Below are 22,994 nucleotides of genomic sequence, written 5' to 3' on the forward strand. Positions count from 1 at the left end.
AAGGCCCCTTAAATGTACGCTGGAATCTACGCCTGAATTGACTGCCTCATTCTATTTGTGAAATAAAAGCAGAAGAGAGAGAGAGTGAGAGTGAAACTGAGATTGAAGGTGGGGGGAGAGAGTGGAGTGAACCCCGCCAACATGAACTGCGGTAAAGTTTGTTTAACCCTCCTGTTGTGTTTGTTTATGTTCACTAGTTTGGTGTTCCCGGTCAAAAATGACCGCTGCATTACGACTTGTTATAAATCCATAGTAGCACATATATTATCATCCAATGTTGTGATAGACCTAGTATCAACTGACGTTTTATTGGATATTACCAGTTTTAAACTTCCATTTGCTATTTATGGTCTGCAGGCCTCATTGACCTGAGCTCATGCAAGTCAGAAAGGGGAAGATTCTATTTTAATTGGGGAACGATTCCAGTGGGGGCTGGCATAGAAGCAAAGAGGGGGAGTGAAGGGGGTTTGTGTGAATGTACAGAAGCAGAGATACAGTCCATCTGATAAACAGGTATATTCCTGGACCATTTTCTTACCCATTTATTGTACACTCGTGTCATTCTAGACAGTTTACCACCACACCTGTAGATGGCACTACGCCAATAGTGATAGGGACGCCCGGTTCTGACAGAGAAATAAAGAAATGGTCAGAACATCTACACATAAACTTGTGTTCGGTTGTCTACTAATTTATCACTCTTATCAGGTTGGTAAACATGAAAATATTCTATGAACTATGAAGTTGGTTTGATGTCTCTAGTTCAAATGGTGAGGGAGCATAATAGATTTATAGAATATATTTATTGACAAAACAATTCTAAAAGATAATGAAACATTTTTTTTAAGCCTTGTGGCATGTGAGGGACTTTAGTCTCTGTGCTGCAGAATTGGTTAGGTGTCATGAGGTCAATTTGTTTGGCAGTGTAATGGATTCATAGAGAAAATGATAAAATATGGAAAAGTTGGATGTAAAAAGCATGCCTTGGAGGCTACCACATGAGGGAAAGCAGTCTCCATACTGTACAGCTGTTTTAATTGTGAATGTCAAATGCATGTTAAACGTTAAACTAACTTTACCGCGGTTAGAAAAGTGTGTGTCCCTTGTGAGACACCCTTGTTTATGCCTTATCACTGTCAGTAAGGAAAAGAAAAGAAAAAAAAAGATATCTGTGTCAAAAGAATTCTACTTTAGGAAAAGGATTCTAGGATTGAAAAAAGGCAACCCACATGTTCTTTCCATTTAGGCACTCAATACCTTTAGTTAGGTATTGTATGTATGTAGCCTAGAAATGTAGACACCCTAGCAGCAGCAAATGTAATTTGCAGTCAGGGTAGTCTAGCAACTCTCAGTTGGCTTGTGAGCTGGAAAAATGAAACTTCAATCAGGCCAATCACATCATGTATAGAGTCGGCGACGGTTCCGTGTGAATTCCCTGATACTTGAAAGCAATGAAGATGGATGCTGCTGCTGGCGAACTGCGGTCTTTGAATCGCGATTCGAGTTAAGCTTTTTTTAAATTGGCAAAAGGTTGATCAACTATCTCCGCTGGTGGGAAATGCATGGGACACATGAGTTGTAGCGCTATCCTATTGCGTGCAGAGGAAATTTGAATGACAACCTTTTATCCCGCCCCTCGGATTGAGCAGTGCCAACGGTAGTTCCCAGACCCTACATCTTGATGTGGGTTTGGCTCGTCAGGCTAGTATGTATGCTATGATCTTTGTATCAGCTATATTCTGATAATAGCCTACAAGTAAAATGGTTGATGGAATAATTCAATGGTGTGAGCCACAGAATATACAGGAGTTCACATTCTCAAGGCCGTAAATCTTTCGGATAGTCTGATGTCAGTCTAGTGTACTTACATGAGTTGTAGGTTTAGTACTACATTCAATGTCTCAAGTCTGCTCAATCAGTCACCAGATCACTCCTGCAGGCACAGACCAGAGACTGAGCAGGTGAGTGCCCTCTGGTGGTCTAAAAGTGAAATTGTGATTTTCTCCCATTGAGAAATGTTCTCGCATTGGGTAACTTCATGCATTGAGTGTACTGGTCCACCCCCTAGAACCTGATCTGATAGCGCTCACTCTTTATAGTGATAAAACACAGAATGGGCCCCATGTACTCCGTGACCGTGGGCCGGACCCCAACACAGGCCCCCATTAGGCCCCCATAGGACCCACATGTGGCACAAACACCGCAGACACCCCCATCTGTGGGCATCACCTGTGTACTGCAGCACTCACAGCAATATACTGTATGTGGGTGTGTTCAGTGAACTATGAGAGTGACCCTGCAACATTCCCCACTAGTGGCAAAACCTTTCCTTTACCTCACTCTTCCTTTCCTTTACCTCACTCTTCCTCTCCTTTACCTCACTCTTCCTTTCCTTTACCTCACTCTTCCTTTACCTCACTCTTCCTCTCCTTTACCTCACTCTTGCTCTCCTTTACCTCACTCTTCCTCTCCTTTACCTCACTCTTCCTTTACCTCACTCTTCCTTTCCTTTACCTCTCTTCCTTTCCTTTACCTCTCTTCCTTTCCTTTACCTCACTCTTCCTGAATCAGGAAGTAAAGACAGAAGTTAGGAAGGCGGTGAGGTGCACTGTACCTGTTTGTTTATGCTGATATGTTCATTCCCTGATACACTGTAAAAAATAATTTGCCCTTTTAACTTAAAAAGGTTTGTTACCCCGCTCCCTTACGTTTTTGAGTTAACTTGACATAAAATTAAATTTGATTTAACTTATCTTTCTTAGTTAAGTCAACTACAAATTTTACATAGACTCTTGTTGTGTCAAAAAAGCCATGTAAGTTAACTTGATTAATTTATATGTAGTTTCAAAATAGGATCATTAGTTGAAATAAATTTGTTCAGACATGTATTTTCCTTGTTAGTTTTTATTAACTTTTAAAAACTTTTATACTTATTTTTTGATGCACATCATAATATCGAAGAAAAAAACAAAAACTAACTAAAAATACACAGGTGGATGTACAGCGCATCAAATTTGGGGGGGAAACCCATTATGCTACATTAGAAAAAATAATCTGAAAACATAAAAACAAATCAAAACTGAGGACCAAGTCCAAGTTCTACGGAAGGTTGTTGTACTACTCTTTACCAAGCAGCCTGTTTCGGAGAAAGCAGCTGCAATGTTCATGTGAAGAGGAGCTCCCTCCAATGTTCAAGAACAGCTTTTGTAGTACTTCAAACGTGAATTTTAGATGCTTCGGGTAGTCCATATTGAGACCCATCAGTCCAAAGAGTTCAAAGGCCTTTGGAATATTGGAAATGTCCATGACGATAAACTGTTCCTCCAAAACAAGACATATGTCATTGATTTTGTAGAACCACGCATTTGCTGCAGTCCTCATACACGATCAGGATCCCCACACTGGTTTCTTTTAAGACATCTTCAACTGGACCAGTTGGCTGAAAAACAAATCACCAGAATGGTGAATATTTAACTCATTACCAGGGACATGCTTTTATTCTATTACAGTTTAGAACAGTTAAAATAATCTGCTTAGTTCAAATACAATGTTACATGCTTTATAAAATGATGAGTTTCCATCTGTAGAGCATGTCCTTGTATTTCAACCAGTGCTTCTAAATCACATTTGAAGTCATTTGCTAAACCTACCTCACAGGTCTTTAGAATGCTGGAAGTATCTTGACGAAGAAAGTGGGGCATGCCAAGCAGGACTGTTGTTCGCTTATTCTGTTGGAATCCTGAAATGCAAAAGGAAACACACAAACACAAACACAATGTTAAACAAAAACAAAATAGAAAAAACTCTGAGCTCATTAATATTCACATCATAGAATGCAGGAGTCATATGTATGAGAGTATGTCTTCTGATGACCCTCTGATTCCACGTTGAAAATGGGCTCAGTTTACAGGTCCACTTCATTAACACTCTTCTGTAACAGAGATAAATTACAAGCATCTGAGATTTCAATGCACAAAAATGTGTTTGTAAAAGCATAATTGAGATATCTGTTAAACATTGATACTACATGGCCTACATTATGATACACAATATTATTCAGATTTGAATGAGGACTTTCTATGAACACTGTAGAAATGCTTAGGTAACTTTTATCACCTATACTAAACATAGTGAGAATTGAAGTCATGCTTAATAAAGATATGCTTAATGGGTTCATAATTATAATCTACATTTATGTCCACTGTGCTAAATAGCATCAGAGATGGTTGATATAGGATGTAGGCTACTAAAGGATCTTTGATAGCATCAAGTAACCAGCAGTGTAAAATCCTTCAGTTATTGACTCATTTCTTGCCACACACTCTCAGTGCTGTTTTTAAAGTAAACTTTTGGCTCAAACTGTGAAAACAAACATATCACCCTTACTAATCTGAATTAAGGTTAAATTGTCATTAGTCCTTGTGAAGGAAGAACATGCTGATGGAGAAGAGAAGCTTCCGTTAGTTAGCAGGCTAGTTCGTACCCATCTAAGTGAATGTATGCAAATAGATAACCACCAACCAACTTTGCTTAAACAAACAAACAAAAAACATCTCCTTAGCTATTTTTGTAAAATACACAAGGGGAAATAACCATAAGGAATAGAGAAAAGACTTGTTTTCTTCAAGTGGCTTGGTACATTACAGCATTATGCTAGCTTTTACTGGTATAACTAGCGAGATATGTGGTTAAGCGAAAACATCTACGAAATGCAAGTGTTTCATCCAATTATATGGAAATAGTTCTACTCATTCAATTCATTGAGTGGTTGTGTACTAAAGTTTACTCACCAAAAACACTGAATATTGACGGATTACGTCGGATGAAAGTTGAGACGATTCCTCCATGTGCTTTTCTTCCAACAGGGCAAAGTGATGTAAACAGGTCTGGCCAGAGGTGGCAGTAACGAGCATGTGACGTGTTTTGTTAGGGCTACTTCATTTAAGTGAAGACAACAAAGTGCTTGTTCATTGAACTTAGAACAAAGTTGAATCAGTGAAAACTTAGTATTCGACAATTTTCACAGTTTAGTTATATTAACTAAACAAATTAAGTTAAAGCAACAAAACCACAGTATTATTTTTTACAGTGTAGAAATGATGTAGGACATTTAAAACTTCCTCAAACAAATCGGTTTACATAGGCAATGCTTCAGGATACAATCTATCAATGAATATTGGATTCTCTCAGCACCCGAGTTGAATGTGAAAGCTGGCTCTTATGCAGAGTGATTGATACCCGGGACAGAATGGCATATTTCTCAGAAGTGGACTTCTCCTGTCCAGTGTGCTGTGACATCTACAATCACCCCGTGATTCTGAGCTGTAGTCACAGTATCTGTAAAGCCTGTCTGGAGCAGTACTGGGAGACCAAAGGATCGCAGGAGTGTCCACTGCAGGAAAAAGTGCTCAAAAGACGGCTATCCCCCTAACCTGGCTTTAAGGAGCCTGTGTGAGACCTTCTTAACGGAGCAAGGTCACAGGTCTTTGCCTGTGGCTGAGGTGCTCTGTAGTTTTCACCGAGAGAAACTCAAGCTCTTCTGTCTGGAGGATAAACAGCCTGTGTGTCATATTTGCCCAGAGTCAAAGAAACATAAAAATCACAGCTTCAGTCTCATAGATGAAGCAGTAGACCAATGCAAGGTAAGGGTATTCATGCATGTTTTTTTTGCATGGGTGATACAATATTTAGTGACATTATAGTCTTACTTTAATGTACAGCATTTTAAATGTGTATAGTAGCAGAACAAAGTTATCTGTGTCTGTGATGATATGTGTCCTGGTCACAGGGACTTCAGTTGGATCCCAACTGGGCGTTGTTTTGGCAAACCAACCTCCATCTCTCTCTCTCTCTCTCTCTCTCTCTCACTCATTTTCTGTACTCTGTACTTTACTTCATACTGACCAAAAGATATACTTTAAAAAGGGCTTATCTTAAGAATGTATCATTGTTGTGTTATGCATTTTGTTGTACCTGAGACATAGAAGCAATTGATATTATGGGAAGTCTCCCATCACCATCATACTATGAGCAAATGTGCATTTAAATGTCTGTCATACACATGTAATCTTCACTTTACAATTTCTCAAGCGCTGAATCAAATTAGCAGCTAAGAGAGGGCTTGTTGTGTATGTATGGGTGCGTTACCTATACTAAGTGCACTATATCATTTGGTTGAGAATGTAGAGAATGCCTTTTATTTTGGTTTACTTTAAAAATATAATGTGACATGTAATATATATATATGTATATATATATATATATATATATATATATATATATATATATATATATATATATATATATATATATATATATATATATATATATGTTGCTGTTTTTCTTTTCACACACACTCACACTCACACACACACACACACACACACACACAAATAAATAGATAGAAAATAATAGACATCATGGTATCTTGACCTCCATATTGTGTTTATGTCATTGACTTCAAGGAGGAAGTCAACGACAAACTGAAGCCTTTGAAGGATAAACTGGCAGCCTTTGAAGACATTAAAGTCACTTGTGATGAAACTGCACTGCACCTAAAAGTAATGCTAACAACTTGTGTAAATACAAACATTTTAATTCTATTTTTCAAAGGGGTTGTCACGTTAAAAACACATGTGGTTTTACAGGTTCAGGCCCAACATACAGAGAAACAGATCAAGGAGGAGTTTAAGAAGTTGCACCGGTTTCTACGAGATGAAGAGGCAGCTAGGATAGCTGCACTGAGGGAGGAAGAGGAGCAGAAGAGTCAGATGATGAAGGACAAGCTGGAGTAGATCAACAGTGAGATCTCATCTCTTTCAGACACCATCAGAGCAATAGAGGAGGAGATGGGAGCTGGTGACATCACATTCTTATTGGTGAGATCTAATGTTTTTTTCTTCCAGTTGGGATCATTTAAGCAGAGTTGTTAAAAACAAAGGGCCATAATTTAAAGGCTGGGCAAAATGCAAAGTCAGTCTATGAGCAACGTTCTCGCACATGAACTAACAACACCATGTGGTGTGAGACAGCTTTTAGCTGACCCACCGCTGTTTGTGCCTAGGACCGTTCTCATGGTATTAAATTTGCAAATGGATTTTGCATAGTTATTAAACAAGCTTTAGTTAGACTTTAGACTTGCACTTTGCCCAGCATTTAGATTAGGGTCCACTGTGTGCAGTCTGCAGGTTTTGACTTGTACGATTCATCAGCATTAAGCTGCCTGCACATTGGTCCCAACTGTAGTTATCTGGCTGCGGTGATCAGCAGAAAAAGAGCACTGTTGTTGTTTCTGATTCTGTTGTTGTCGTTGTTGTTCTTGATGTATTTATATGAACTTCTGTTATAGAAATTCATACACACAAAAAAAATGTGATGTAATATTTCCATTGAAGCCAATGTTAATGACCCCTGTGTCTTCCACACAATTCAGTATACAGCTTATTACTGTATACTTTGTCACGACTACATGGCTCACAGTAGCAATGACATACCGGAGACCACACCGTTTGTTAGTTAAATCCAAAATAAAAAAATTAATTTGATTAAATAAGTGTATCAAGTCAGTACATGAGAAGCAAGAGAAAGCTAATCAAAAGTGTAGTGCAGATCAGTAAAGTGTAGGCTATGTGTAATGCAAAAAGGATGGTGCTGCCACCAGCATGGAGGCCAGAGCAAAGCCCAGTCGAGCAGTAGTGCTAATTTCGTCAGACGAGACGAGAGGAAATATGTTCGTCAACGGCCTTTTTTTCATGACTAAGACGAGACGATGACGAGACGGCAGTATTGTCCTGAAACACTGACTAAGACTATCTTAAGATGCATTACTGTTGACGAAAAAAGACGAGACTAAAATGTTTTGCATGAAATAAAAACTAAGATAAAATCTCTCTTCATTTTCGTCTACAAAAGACAGAATATCTAGCTGTTATGTTTTCAAAATATTCCGAATGAGTTCATACACAACAGCTTTCCTGTAGGCTAGTCTAAGTGCTGTTGCTGCAACCCTGTGGCTGCAACACGAAACTACATGGAACAAGAACACTGGATATTTCTGCAAGAGTTAGCAAGCTAACTACCTAAGCTTTATGCCACAATGCTACATACCCAGAAGTTGAAGCTTCTCTCATACAAATTAACATCCCCCAGAATGTCCATACGAAAATGTTCATCATGTAATGTCAACTATTTAACTAGTTAGACTGATGATGCAAAGTTTGCTAGCAAGTAAGCTAATATGGAAAGTTCGCTAGCAAGTTAGCTATGGCTAAGATGGAGAGTCTGATTGGGGAATGTGTTGTGTTTGGGTGCATATCGACATCTAGCGAGGCGGAGTAAAACATTAATACTTTGGCCTATGACAGTGTTTCTCAAACATTTTCAGTTTCAGGACCACTAAACTAACCCTAGCTAAAAAAAAAAAAAAGATTAAACCTACTTCAACAGTAGCCTATAATTAGTCTACACAAAAGGCCTACTCACTGAACCACCTTGCTTATTGTCTTTGCACTTTGCTTATTGTGTGGATTCATACTGTATGATTTTAAACTGGCATATCTTACATAGACAGTGTTGCAGAACTGTTTTTACATACAAGTTGGTTCAATATTGCAAACAACTCATCTATATTATATTTTACCACGCCTGCTTTCGCGGACTACTTGGGATAACTTATGGACCACCAGTGATCCCAGGCAACACTTTGAGAAACACTGGTCTACTTAATATGACAGTGGTCCAGTCAAATCTTTTACTGTCTATGGTCAAATCCCAGCCGAGCTATAACTGTAGCTCGACTTACCTGTGCATGTAAACATACGGACTGACAAAAATCAGAATGAGTAATTATAACAGACGAAAGTAGCCCTGTGGACACACAATATTGTTGGAAAATTGAGATGTGTGAAACACTATTTGACTCAAATGGTAATCAGAAATAATTTCTTATATAAAAAAGACTAAAATGTGTTGACTAAAACTGACTAAGACTAAGATACCTTTAGTTTTCTTTTGACTAAAACTAGATTAAATTGACGAGACTTTTAGTCGACTAAAACTTGACTAACAAAAATGATATTTGAATGACTAAATATGACAAAGACTAAAAAGGACATTTCGTCACAAGACTAAGACTAAGACTAAATTAAAAATAGGTGACAAAATTAACACTATCGAGCAGAGCCAAGCAGAGCTGTGCATGGCAGAGAGCGAACAACTGGCACAAGATGTTTTTAAACAGTCCCGCCAATCAGCTGCTGTCTAGACCAGATGGACTGAACACAGACAGCTCCCCCTTCAGACTGGGGGGAGAGAGACCGCCCACACATATTATATCAAAGGTGGAGTGAGCACACCCAGCACGGCAAAGCCGGGCGTGACAACTTTATAATATATATTACTTTATAAGGCCACATAGTGCTACTAGGGTTATCGAGGCTGAGTTCATATTCAGAGGTTAAAACCAAAGTTTTATGTACTGTATTTGTTTCACTCTCTCTCTATCTCTCTCTCTCTCTCTCCCTCTCTCTCTCTGTAGCACCTGTGACTCTGGATCCCAACACTGCAAACTCATATCTCTCTCTGTCTGATGACCTCATGAGCGTGACTCTTGGTGATAAGTGGCGGCAGCTTCCTGATAACCCAGAGCAATTCGATTGGGCGTACAACGTGCTGGGCTCGGAGGCCTTTGACTCAGGGACTCACGGCTGGGACGTGGAGGTCAGGGACAGCGACAGCTGGTTCTTGGGTGTGATGAGACAGTGGGCCCTCAGGAAGGGGGTGGTTTCCGACAGCAGCGGAGTTTGGAGCGTGTGCTACTACAACAACACGTACGCTTCATTCTCCCCATCCCAGCCTATTACTCACCTGAGAGTGAAGCAGAAACCCCAGAGGAGTGCAGCTGGACTGGGACAGAGGAAAGCTCTCATTCTATGACCCTGAGAATAACACACACCTACACACTTTCACACAGAGATTCACTGAGAGAATGCTCCCGTACTTTTCTTCGTCCTCGACTCTGAGCATCCCTGCTGCAGTCTATCCTGGTATTGGTCTTGTACAGAGCATCCATGTGGTGGGCATCCTGGTATTGGTCAACATGCATGTGGTGGGCATCCTGGTATTGGTCAATATAGAACATGCATGTGGTGGGCATCCTGGTATTGGTCAATACAGAGCACCCAGAGTGGGTCACTCATCTGAGAGCAGACATGAAACACAGTCGGACATCCCAGGACCAGTTCTCAGGCACAGTGCCGAAACTCAGGCATGGCCGGCCAGGCAGCTAAAATATGTCATAGAACGGATGAACAGAGTGGATCACTTTGTTCTCTGACATTAACATAGAAAATATGCAACTTTGGTCTGTCAAAAACATGCTCAGAATAATTATTTGAGGTTCATGCAGATTAGCTGCCTTGCAGCAAAAAACATAACCCCCCAAAAAACTGTTTTATACAATAAAGCTACTTTTGTAAGACCTGATGGTATGTTCAATAACAGACAAAAACAATGTTTCAAACACACATACACTGTGCACACACAATTTTCAGGTAAGTTGTTGATGGCAAACGTGCTGTCCCAAAGCTATATAAATATTAATGTAAACTTCTCCTGGACAAGACAAGATAGATAGATAGATAGATACTTTATTGATCCCCAGGGGAAATTCAAGGTCTCAGCAGCATACATACAAGACAAACACATTCTTTAACAGCAGAAGAGTAATTAAAGTATATAATATAAAAACACAACTAAGCAGTAAGGACAGTAGAAGATAAAGAATATGCTAAATATACTAAAATACAAATTATACTAACACTTAATACAATATATAAAAATATACTAAAATACAAATAACAAAATTACAAATTATACTAACACTTAATCTAAATCAATTCTAAAAACAGTATCCACATAGTGGTGATTAATAAATCAGAGGCGCTTGCAATGACTGAGGCAGGGACTGAGCCTGTGATTCTCTGTGCATGGTAAGGTGCTCTAAGGTGCTCTGTGTGAATGAGTGTCATGGTGGTAGTGCAATGGTGATAGTGGTCATGGTGATAGTGCAAATGAGTAAGTCAACAGTGCAACAATGCAGAAATAAAGTAAAGGAAAGTCTATATATCTATATATTTAACTATTTAAGAAAATGTATAAGTGTGGCCACAGTTCGGCTGTGGCATGGAGGGGGGGGTTATGCATATGTGCCAATGTGCTAATATAGCACGCAAACAGTGAGGCATAAAGACAGTGGTACAAGTGGCTAGTGGACAGACAGTACCAAACATGGAGGGGATGAAGAGGCAGACAGACTATGCAGAGAAGTCTATCTCTCCTCTTCCCTTAAGTGAGGCATTGAACAGTTCAATGGCCCTGGGGACAAATTACTTTCTCAGTCTGTCAGTTGTGCAAGGCAGTGGCTTAAGTCTCCAGCTGATCAGGCTCTTCTGTTTAACAATAGTGCTGGGGAGTGGGTGACACTCATTGTCCAAGATGTTGATCAGTTTGTTCAGGGTCCTTTTGTCAGATAGTGAAGTGATACACTCCAGTTCAGCTCCCACTACAGAGCCAGCTTTCCTTACCAGCCTGTCAATTAAGCCCCACATCCTTCTTCCTTGTGCTTCCACCCCAGCATACTACTGCATAGAAAGGGCTGGCAACAACAGACTGGTAGAACATCCTGAGGAGCTTACTGCACACATTGAAGGACCGCAGCCTCCTCAGGAAGTACAGCCTGCTCTGCCCTTTCTTGTAGAGTGCATCAGTGTTGGCTGACCAGTCCAGTTTATTGTCCAGGTGGAGACCCAGATACTTGTAGGTGCTAACCACCTCCACATTGACCCCATCAATGTGAACTGATAGCAGAGTGGGCTTAGACCTGTGGAAATCCACCACCATCTCCTTGGTCTTTGAAGTGTTAAATTGAAGATGATTGAGTTTGCACCATTGCACAAAGTCCTCCACCAGGCTCCTGTACTCCTCCTCCTGCCCGTTCCTGATACACCCCACAATTGCAGTATCATCAGAAAACTTCTGCATGTGGCATGACTGGTGTTGTAGCAGAAGTCAGATGTGTACAGGGTGAACAGGACTGGAGAGAGCACAGTTCCCTGTGGCTCGGTGCTGCAGATCACAGTGTCAGAGTGACAGTTCTTCAGTCTGGACGAACTGTGGTCGCCGGTCAGGTAATCTGTAATCCAGGTTACCAGGTGGCGTCCACACCCATCTGCAAGAGCTTGTCTCCCAATCTGAGGGGCTGGATGGTGTTAAAAGCACTTGAGAAATCAAAGAACATGATTATCACAGCACTTTTCCCCTTGTCCAGGTGGGAATGTGTCCTGTGTAGAATATAAGTGATGGCATCGTCCACGCCCACTTTCTCCTGGTAAGCAAACTGTAACGGGTCTAGTGCATGGCGTTCCTGGGGTCTGATCATGCCTAAGACCAATCGCTCCATTGTCTTCATCACATGTGATGTAAGAGCGACAGGTCTGTAGTCATTAAGCTCACTAGGGTGTGGCTTCTTAGGGACAGGAGTGAGACATGATGTCTTCCACAGTGTTGGAACTTGTCCAAGGCGTAGGCTCAAATTGAAGATGTGCTTCAGTGGTTCCCCCAGTTCAGCAGCACAGGCCTTGAGTAGGGGTGGGGTGCATCTGGGATCTGTGTGTCTGATGGCTGTTGACTGAGGTCGTTGTCACCTCATTGTTCGTGATCACCATGTGGGGGAGAGGTGCAAAATCCAGTGATGGTGGGGGTACGATAGCCTGTGATGATGGAGGTGAGTGTTGGCTGGTATTGAGGGGTGTGAGGGTGGGGGCTGGGGGATGGTGGACAGACCACCGCCATTGGAGCTGGAGCAGGGGAGTCAAACCTGTTGTAGAAGTGGTTCAACTGGTTCGCCCTGTGCAGGTCCCCCTCCACAGAGCTGCTGTTCTTCTTCAGGCCAGTGATAACCTTCATGCAGTCCCATGTCTCCTTCAAGTTGTTTTCCTGCAGCTTCTGTTCCACCTTCTTTCTGTAATCCTCCTTAGCTTCCTTCAGCTTGAATTTGAGTTCCCCTTGCCACGCCTCAGCTCTGCCATGTCCCCTCTCTGAACATGCATCTTTTTTTCCTGTTGAGAAGGGTCTTGACATTGCTGGTTATCCAAGGCTTGTTGTTGGGAAAGCAGCATACAGTCCTGGTGGGAACAACAATGTTCATGCAGAAGTTCAGGTAGTCAGTTGTGCACTGTGTGACCTCCTCCAAGTCCTCTCCATTCTGTAGCACACTCCAGTCAGTACACTCGAAGCAGTCTCTCAGAGCCTCATCCACTTTCGGTGTCCACTTCCCTGAAGGTGCGTGTGGGAACTGGTAGCCTCTGTACTTTGGGCTTGTACATTGGCTGGAGATGAATGAGGTTGTGGTCTGACTTTCCCAGTGGGGGGGGGGTTTGCACTGTATGCATCCCCACGCTTGCATACATGAGGTCTATTGTCCTGTTTTTCCTTGTAGGGCAGTCAACATACTGGTAAAAATTTGTGAGTGTGGAATCCAGTGTTATGTGATTGAAGTCGCCAGGGATCACAAAAAGGTCCCAGTGTGTTGGGTTTGAAGCCTTGCGATTGTGGAGTGGATGACGTCACACGCTGTATCCGGAAGAGCTTGAGGTGGAACAATAATAGTGGCTTGTATTTTAGGGGTTGTTACAGTTTACATGGACATTATTATTCTGATATTAACCCAGTTATAATACAAACAATATTCAGAATAAGTCACAGCATTTAATGATTTTATGAGGAACGTGAACCTGATGAAGCAAATTGCGAAACGCGTGGTTCACGCCAAATAAAGTCAGCAAAATACTCTCCAGTGTTCGATATATATACTACTTTTTGACTTTTCAGCATTTTATGATTGTTTTAACCGGAATAAGATCATATTCAGAATAACCATAACCGAAGTAAGGTATCTGGAGTATTCCGATCTTAATCACAATTTGAGGTATGTTCTAGACATGTAAACACTTTATTCACAATACAACGTCCTATTAAAATATTTTCAGTATTACGTGACAATTAAGCATAGCATTATGGCAAATAATAACAAATTGTTTGACGGCCCATGTGCTGCGTGACATGTAAACAGGAATATGAGTGTAATATTCTATTAAGAACTGTAATTCTGAATAAGGTCAATATTCGGAATATATGAATGCCCCTGAAGAAGATGCGTATCATACTGTCCCATCAGCCACAGCAATAAATTGGGAAATAAATTCAACAATATACAGCAGTGGGTCTACAACATGAATATGTATCAATGACTCAGCTTAAACAGATCCCATTGAACCTGATTCCAAGGCTAAGGCAACAGGGCTGAGGGAAGAGGAAAGAAGAGCAGAATCACGGCTCAATGGACCTCTCTGCTGACAGTCCACTGGGTAAAGAGACGAGGTCACACAGATCAGATTAAGCATATTGGAATGCATGCAACATACATGCACCGTGCGTGATATGTGCAAGCATGAAACATACGTACAGTATATTGTCTCAAAAAGATTTGTACATACTCGAAAAGATATGCACAAATAGATGTGTATTTGTAAATACACAAATACAAATATACAAATAAATATTTGTAAATGTGCATATCATGATTTACAAAATTCATTGATTCACACACGTTTTGCTATCCACAAATATACTATTTGTAAATATATTGTTTTGTAATTTGAAAAAATATATTATACTTTTGGGTGTTTGCGTAGAACACCATTTGCAAATCTGCATTTCTGTGTGTGAAGTGTTGATTCTACATTAGTGGATCACTCAGCACACACATCCAACATTGTGCATGTGGATCAAGTTGTATTTGCTTGAGAGATCGAATCTGTGCAGAGAGAATGTCTCAAAATCCACGTCATAGAAAGATGTGCTAAGCCTCGCCCATTCCAAAGGGGCAAACAGTCAACTCGGTCTCCACTGACTTTTGGAGCAAGGTACATGGCATTTGTCACTTTTAGCAAAATAATGAAAAATATCTATAAGCTGCAGTGGTCAAGAAAGCAATACAGAGAAACGGCCACTTCTGCTGGAAAAAAATACATAGCAATGCATCCGATTTTTTTTTTAATATCTGAAAAATAAAACAAACAAAAAAAACCTGTACAGAACGCTCCTGGAGAAAAAAAACTATACAAAACTTCACATAACTTAACATAAAAAACTTAACATAACTTAACATAACTGAAACAACTAAACATAACTGAAGACTAGTGCCAACAGAACATGTACTGTGGTTCTGGACCCCCATTGGAAAAAGAGGCCCAAGCGGTGACTGTGGGGAGCAGGGTAGAGTAAAACCCTCTGCTTCCTCCCCATCCACATTTAATTCCTCCACACACATCTCAGCACCCAACAATGGCAAGTATGTTCGCACTTCTCCTCTGTGGTTGCCTCCGGTCTACCTCCACTCAACACCTTCTCCTCTCTGGAGGTTAATGAAGCCACTGACTCGCTCTGCTCCACACTGACCTCGTGTCTAGACGAGCTGTGCCCTCTTACCACAAGGCCAGCTTGATCCAAACATTCTCATCCATGGCTAAATGGCTAAATGATACCCTCCGATCGCAGCCAGCACTCAAACTCAGAGCCGCTGGAGAGGAAATGGCACAAATCCAAACTAGCTGGCGACCTCAAAAACTACCAGACACTTCCTGACCTCCTTCTCAGCCAGCATCACTGCTGCTAAGACTGCTTTCTACAATGACAAAATCAACAGCTTACAGACACTCGAAAACTTTTTCTCAACCTTCAAATCGCCACTCAACCCTCAGCTGCCTCCTCCTCCATCCAGCCTTACTGCAGATACCCTCGCCTCATTTTTTACAAACAAAGTGGCGGCAATCAGCAGTCAATTCTCCCATGCCCACTCACGCATCTGACTCAGATACCGCACTTCCTACAACCTCTAGGGACTGCTGGAACATCTTTTTCAGCATTCACGCCTCTCTCGAGAGTGAAGTGTCCAGACTCCTGACATGCAGCCGTCCTACCACATGCTCGCTGGACCCTATACCCTCGAGCCTACTTCAGTCCATCAGCCCGACCATCGCCTTCCAGCTATCACACATGTGATCAATGCCTCGCTAACCTCCGCACATTTCCAACAGCTGCTCAAAATGGCCCGGTAACACCGCTATTTAAGAAAGCTTCTCTCAACCCTGCTCAAGTCGAGAACTACCGCCCTTGTCTCACTACTGCCTTTCCTATCCAAAGGCATTGAACGAAAGCAGTCTCCAAACAGGTCTCTGACTTTTTCACAGAACAACCTTCTGATCCAAATCAGTCTGGGTTCAAAAGCGGCCACTCTACCAAAACGGCTCAGCTGTCTGTAACAGAAGCCTTAAAGAAGCCAGGGCGCACCGCCGGTCATCAGTACTCATTCTGCTTGACTTATCGGTTGCCTTTGACACGTTAATCACCGTATCCTTCTTTATACTCGCTGACATGGGAATCTCCGAGCTGCTCTCTCCTGGTTTGAATCCCCACCACAGGACGCTCATTTAACGTATCATGGCTTGGTCAGCTATCTGCACCTCACCATCTCACCACAGGGGTCCCCAGGGCTCAGTGCTGGGCCCCCTCCTCTTTGCTATCTACACCACCTCCTTGGGACAGATTATCCGCTCAAGACGGCTTCTCATACCACTGCTATGCAGACGACACACAGCTCTATCTGTCCTTTCCACCTGACTACCCCCTGGTTTCAGCACGGATCTCAGATTGCCTTTCAGACATAGCTACATGGATGAAGGCACACCACCTCCAGCTGAACCTCTCAAAGACTGAACTGCTGGTCATCCCAGCTAAACCCACCATACACCACGACATCAACATCAAATTTGACTCCCCTGTCTGTTTCACCGACCAGGACTGCAAGAAATCTAGGAGTTGTTCTCGACAACCAACTAAACTTCTCAGATCATGTTGCCTCAGTTGCCCGGTCATGCCAAGCCAAGACTCTACAACATAATAAAAAAATCAGGACTTACTTGACTCAAGATGCTACCCAACTTCTGGTTCAGGCAATAGTCATCTCAATTCCCTGACTACTGCAATGCCCTCCTGACGGGTCTCCCCAGCCTGCGCCCAGTGAAACCACTTCAGATGATCCAGAACGCCAAGCGGCGCGCCTGGTCTACAACCAACCCAAAAGGGCACATGTTACCCTGCTGCTCATCCAGCTACACTGGCTACCTATGGCAGCCCGCATCAAATTCAAGTTCTAACGCCAGTTTCACAAAGTAGTCTCCGGGTTCTGCTCCCACCTACTTGAATGCCCTCATACAGACTTACACTACCTCCAGACGCTTCCTCTCTTGACCTAACGGCGCCTAGCTTCAGCTCTACCACGTACGCCTGCTAATCCAAACTTTTCTCATCTGTTGTTCCTCGGTTGCAGGGAACACACACTGCCAGTTCCTACAAGGGCAGGGACATCCTTTTCCACTTTCAAAAACTCCTGAAGACCCAGTTTTTAGAGAACATCTATTCTCATAGCAACACTTACAACAAGTCTTACTGATCCTAGCACTCACCAGCCTTTTAAACTGACAAGTAACTGTTAAAATACAGCACTCACCGACGCACTTATTCTTACTGTACTCTGTGTTTTTTTTAAACTGTCCTAAAATTGTGAGAATTGTTCTAAAACTTACTGTTTACCATGTTGTTAGTCGCTTTGGTTAAAAAAGCGTCAGCCAAATGTAATGTAATGTAATGTAATGTAATGTTATGTGCGAAGCACAGTCAAGCATGCTGGGAAACAGAGTGCCTGCATTGGGTATTGCTGACTTTTGTTTGCACGTCTGTGAGTAATGCTGGAGAGAAGGTTTGCACAGCAGTAGATTTTACCTTAGAGTCTAAGTTTTACTCTGTGCTGTGTACAGTCACCGCTTGGGCCTCTTTTTCCAATGGGGGTCCAGAACCACAGTACATGTTCTGTTGGCACTAGTCTTCAGTTATGCATGTACCAGTAAACAGCACCCACATCCACTTTCTCACCACCATAAATGTTGAGTGAGTCCGTGCCACATAGTCACATAGTGCCACAGGCTTTCTCTGATGTCACGACTGCCAAGAAGAACCAGTTTCACATATTTCAAACATATCCAAGGTGATGACTGTTCCTGAGCAGTGTTGACCAATCAGAATCCATCTACATATCCAAGGTGACGACTGTTCCTGAGCAGTGTTGACCAATCAGAATCTATCTACATATCCAAGGTGATGACTGTTCCTGAGCAGTGTTGACCAATCAGAATCTATCTACATATCCAAGGTGATGACTGTTCCTGAGCAGTGTTGACCAATCAGAATCCATCTACCAGAGACTGCCTCCCTCTGCCTCTTCCCGAAGGAAGGAAAAAGGAAGGAAGTGAAAAGCTTTGTTTATGCAAACAGAACGAATCTGGACTCGCTTTCACAGTCTGTAGATTCACACAGTCTGTTTTTTTAGATAGAAGATGGCCTCCAACAAATTTTCAGAGGAAGATTTCTCCTGTCCCATTTGCTGTGACATCTACAAGGAGCCAGTCATTTTGACATGCAGTCACAGTTTCTGTGAAGCCTGTTTGCAACAGTTCTGGGACGGCAAAGGATCTAGAGAGTGTCCCGTGTGTAGAAGAAGAAACTCAAAGGAAACATATCCTCCGAAACTGGCTTTGAAGAACCTGTGTGAGACCTTCTTACAGGAGAGAGGCCAGGAAGCCTTAGCACAGGTGGAGACCTGCGCTCTGCACTCACTCTGTTCTGCCTGCAGGATAAACTGCCTGTGTGTTCGGTGTGTCGAGACTCAAAGAAACATAAAGATCACAACTTCAGTCCCATAGATGAAGCAGCTCAGACATTTAAGGTAAGTGACATGAAACATAAATTACTAGAGTACTCTAGTGGCAAATCCTTTGGCATTATTAAGATGTCACACACAGATACAAACACTGGCATTGCTAAGTAAGCGTCTTTATTAAAACGGTCTGACTGACTTTAGGTGGAAACTCTCTCCTCTCTTCTTTGCAAATAAGACATATATATATAATATATTATATAGGAAGAGAAGCAGAAGAGTCAGATGATGGAGAAGATTGAGAAGATGAACAAAGAGATCTCATCTCTTTCGAGCACTATCAAAGCCCTAGCAAAGGAGATGGGAGCTGGTCCCAACACATTGTTACAGGTATTATAGCTATTCATAGATATTTGTGTTATAATAGCCTTTACACTAGTGTCACTGATCGGTTCGATAAAATCCAACACTCAGTTGGGTGGAAATGGTTAAGAAAATCCAGCAATTTCTTTACAGGAACCAGGTGAGAAATTAGCTAATCGCATTTTACAGCCTTTTTCTATTCTGCTCATTTATAGTTGGCCAAGAAGTTAATTTAGATAGAAATTGCTGAGTGCATTTGGAATAATTGATAAAGATATTGGTTTTGTAAATGTATACTTTTGAATATTGTAAATCTTTGCTCCCTCACCCACATGCATTGTACGTGAAGTAAAAAAAATCCCAGTTCTAACTCAGTAAAGTTGTCTGGTGCCTATCATACAGTATATTCGCTAAAGACACCACAAAGACATTTTGGTTAGCTAAATGCAGTTCATCTTCATTTCACCACAAATACATTTTGGTTAGCTAAATGCAGTTAATCTTCATTTCTTTAGCTAAATGCAGTTAATCTTCATTTCTTTAGCTAAATGCAGTTAATCTTCATTTCTTTGAGGCCGTGAGTGATTCATTAATTTATGATGCGGTGATGATGATGATGATGAGCGATGATGATGATGCGCGATGAGAAAGATGATGTGATGAGAGTGATGATGCGTGATGAGAGTGCTGATGATGCGTGATGAGAGTGCTGATGATGCGTGATGAGAGTGATGATGATGCGTGATGAGAGTGCTGATGATGCGTGATGAGAGTGATGATGCGTGATGAGAGTGATGATGATGCGATGATGATGAGTGATGAGAGTGATGATGCGTGATGAGAGTGATGATGCGTGATGAGAGTGATGATGATGCATGAGAGATGATGATGCGGATGAGAGCGATGATGGATGATGATGCGTGGATGATGAGTGATGATGATGCGTGATGAGATGATGATGCGGATGAGCGATGATGATGCGATGAGTGATGATGCGATGAGTGATGATGATGCGATGAGAGTGATGAGAGATGATGCGATGAGAGTGATGATGATGAGAGGATGATGATGATGAGGATGATGATGCTGATGAGTGATGATGATGCGGATGAGTGATGATGATGAGTGATGATGCTGATGAGAGTGATGATGCTGATATGATGATGATGATGAGGATGATGATATGATGATGATGCGGATGAGAGCGATGATGATGCGGATGAGAGTGATGATGGATGAGAGTGATGATGATGATGAGAGTGATGATGCTGATGAGTGATGATGATGCTGATGAGTGCTGATGATGCGTGATGAGTGATGATGTTGATGAGTGCTGATGATGCGTGATGAGAGTGATGATGCGTGATGAGAGTGATGATGATGCGTGATGAGAGTGATGATGATGCGTGATGAGAGTGATGATGCGTGGATGAGAGTGATGATGATGCGTGGATGAGAGTGATGATGAGATGAGATGATGATGATGAGGATGAGATGATGATGAGTGATGATGCGGATGAGAGATGATGATGCGGATGAGAGGATGATGATGATGAGAGTGATGATGATGCGTGATGAGAGATGATGATGATGAGAGGATGATGATGATGATGAGAGTGATAATGCTGATGAGTGATGATGCGATGATGAGAGCATGATGATGATGAGAGTGATGATGATGCGGATGAGCGATGATGACGCTGATGAGAGTGATGATGATGCGCGGATGAGAGTGGATGATGCGCGGATGATGATGATGATGATGAATGATGCGATGATGAGTGATGATGATGATGAGTGATGATGATGCGGATGAGTGGATGATGATGATGTGATGATGATGCTGATGAGCGATGATGATGGATGAGCGATGATACTACGAGGATGACGCGGATGAGTGATAACGGATGAGAGCGATGATGCTGATGAGATGATGATAATGCCGGATGAGTGATGATAATGCTGATGAGAGTGACGATGATGCGATGAGAGTGATGATGACAAAGTGATGAGGATGATAATGCGTGATGAGAGTGATGATGATGCGCGGATGAGAGGATGATGATGCGTGATGAGAGAGTGATGATGATGCGTGATGAGAGTGATGATGATGCGTGATGAGAGTGATGATGATGCGTGATGAGAGTGCTGATGATGCGTGATGAGAGTGATGATGATGCGTGATGAGTGATGATGATGCGTGATGAGAGGATGATGATGATGAGAGTGATGATGCGTGATGAGAGTGATGATGCGTGATGAGAGTGATGATGCGTGATGAGAGTGATGATGATGCGTGATGAGAGTGATGATGATGCGTGATGAGAGTGATGATGATGCGTGATGAGAGTGCTGATGATGCGTGATGAGTGATGATAATGCGTGATGAGAGTGATGATGATGCGTGATGAGAGTGATGATGATGCGTGATGAGAGTGATGATGATGCGTGATGAGAGTGGATGATGATGCGTGATGAGTGATGATGATGCGTGATGAGAGTGATGATGATGCGTGATGAGTGATGATGATGCGCGATGAGGATGATAATGCTATGATGAGAGTGATGATGATGCGATGAGAGTGATGGATGCGATGAGTGATGATGATGCTGGATGAGTGATGATAATGTGATGAGAGTGATGATGTGATGAGGATGATGATGCGGATGAGAGGATGATGCGGATGAGAGTGATGATGATGCGATGAGAGTGATGATGCGTGATGAGAGTGATGGATGATGCGTGATGAGAGTGATGATGATGCGTGATGAGGATGATGATGCGTGATGAGAGTGATGATGATGCGTGATGAGAGTGATGATGCGTGATGAGAGTGATGATAATGCGTGATGAGAGTGATGATGCGTGATGAGAGTGATGATGATGCGTGATGAGTGATGATGATGCGTGATGAGAGTGATGATGATGCGTGATGAGAGTGATGATGATGCGTGATGAGAGTGATGATGATGCGTGATGAGAGTGATGATGATGGCAAGATGAGTGATGATGATGATGCGCGATGAGAGGATGATGATGCGATGAGGATGATGATGATGCGTGATGAGTGCTGATGATGCGTGATGAGAGTGATGATGATGCGTGATGAGTGATGATAATGCGTGATGAGAGTGATGATGATGCGTGATGAGAGTGATGATGATGCGTGATGAGTGATGATAATGCGTGATGAGAGTGATGATGATGCGTGATGAGAGTGATGATGATGATGAGAGTGATGATGCGTGATGAGAGTGATGATGATGCTGCGGATGAGAGTGATGATGATGCAAGATGAGAGTGATGAGTGATGATGGATGCGTGATGAGAGTGCTGATGATGCGTGATGAGAGTGATGATGATGCGTGATGAGTGATGATAATGCGTGATGAGAGTGATGATGATGCGTGATGAGAGTGATGATGATGCGTGATGAGAGTGATGATGATGCGTGATGAGTGATGATACGTGATGAGAGTGATGATGATGCGTGATGAGAGGATGAGAGGATGATAATGCGTGATGAGAGTGATGATGCGTGATGAGGATGATGATGCGTGATGAGAGTGATGATGATGCGTGATGAGAGTGATGATGATGCGTGATGAGAGGATGATGATGCGTGATGAGAGTGATGATGATGCGTGATGAGAGTGATGATGATGCGTGATGAGAGTGATGATGATGCGTGATGAGAGTGATGATGCGTGATGAGAGTGATGATGATGCGTGATGAGAGTGATGATGCGTGATGAGAGTGATGATGATGCGTGATGAGAGTGATGATGATGCGTGATGAGT

At 42.2% G+C, this 22,994-nt stretch overlaps 1 long non-coding RNA gene and 1 pseudogene across 3 annotated transcripts; one reads left to right on the forward strand and one right to left on the reverse strand.

Moving 5' to 3' along the window:
* Positions 1 to 2,951: 2,951 nt before the first annotated feature.
* Positions 2,952 to 4,927, reverse strand: LOC125292545. Of its 3 annotated transcripts, XR_007193213.1 has the most exons (4): positions 4,791 to 4,927; positions 3,874 to 3,931; positions 3,651 to 3,739; positions 2,952 to 3,439 (listed from the first exon to the last, which is right to left on the reverse strand). It is a non-coding gene; the product is annotated as an uncharacterized LOC125292545 (long non-coding RNA). The 3 variants fall into 3 exon arrangements; XR_007193214.1 differs by lacking the exon at positions 3,874 to 3,931; XR_007193212.1 differs by having other exon boundaries at positions 3,651 to 3,931.
* Positions 4,928 to 5,248: 321 nt separating this feature from the next.
* Positions 5,249 to 22,994, forward strand: part of LOC125291679 — a 67,011-nt pseudogene continuing 49,265 nt past the window's right edge.

This window comes from Alosa alosa, chromosome 3 (assembly GCF_017589495.1).
Source record: "Alosa alosa isolate M-15738 ecotype Scorff River chromosome 3, AALO_Geno_1.1, whole genome shotgun sequence".
In the NCBI taxonomy this organism is placed as follows: Eukaryota; Metazoa; Chordata; class Actinopteri; order Clupeiformes; family Clupeidae; genus Alosa; species Alosa alosa.